Genomic DNA, 576 nt, shown 5'->3' on the forward strand with positions numbered 1-576 from the left:
CCTACCAAAGGGCCTTTTAAAGATACTATATCACCACGCTTTGCTCTTTCGTCTATACAGGGAGCGCCTGCAGATTGCCAGACACACTCACAGCTTTTAAATGTCAAATCAGAATGTACAAAGTGGCTATAAGGATCACAAATGTAGTGCAGTAAAAAGATTAATATTTACTGTTGAAATGTAGAATACGTTAGCATAAAATTGAAAAGAAAATGATCGATGAGCTTAGGAATGATGAAAGCCATCATTTAACTGGATTTGTGTCATTTCTATACCGGCAAGTCATGATCTAGCTATTTCCTTCCCACCCTGTCGGTGTCCACTGAAAAAGCAGCAGCGCCCTCTGCTTTTTGTAAAGAGGAGGAAAAAGCTTACAGCACCTGGTATTCCCAGGCGGTCTCCCATCCAAGTACTGACCAGGCCCGACCCTGCTTAGCTTCCGAGATCAGACGAGATCGGGCGTGTTCAGGGTGGTATGGCCGTAAGCAAATATTGTGCCTACCAAAGGGCCTTTTAAAGATACTATATCACCACGCTTTGCTCTTCGTCTATACAGGGAGAGTACGTAACTGGAAC

General features: G+C 43.8%; 1 non-coding gene across 1 annotated transcript; it reads right to left on the reverse strand.

Moving 5' to 3' along the window:
- Positions 1–368: 368 nt before the first annotated feature.
- LOC129114620 (5S ribosomal RNA) lies at positions 369–487 on the reverse strand. Its single transcript, XR_008532599.1, has one exon. It is a non-coding gene; the product is annotated as a 5S ribosomal RNA (ribosomal RNA).
- Positions 488–576: the final 89 nt, after the last annotated feature.

Source organism: Anoplopoma fimbria, unplaced genomic scaffold (genome assembly GCF_027596085.1).
Source record: "Anoplopoma fimbria isolate UVic2021 breed Golden Eagle Sablefish unplaced genomic scaffold, Afim_UVic_2022 Un_contig_5234_pilon_pilon, whole genome shotgun sequence".
Lineage (NCBI taxonomy): Eukaryota > Metazoa > Chordata > Actinopteri > Perciformes > Anoplopomatidae > Anoplopoma > Anoplopoma fimbria.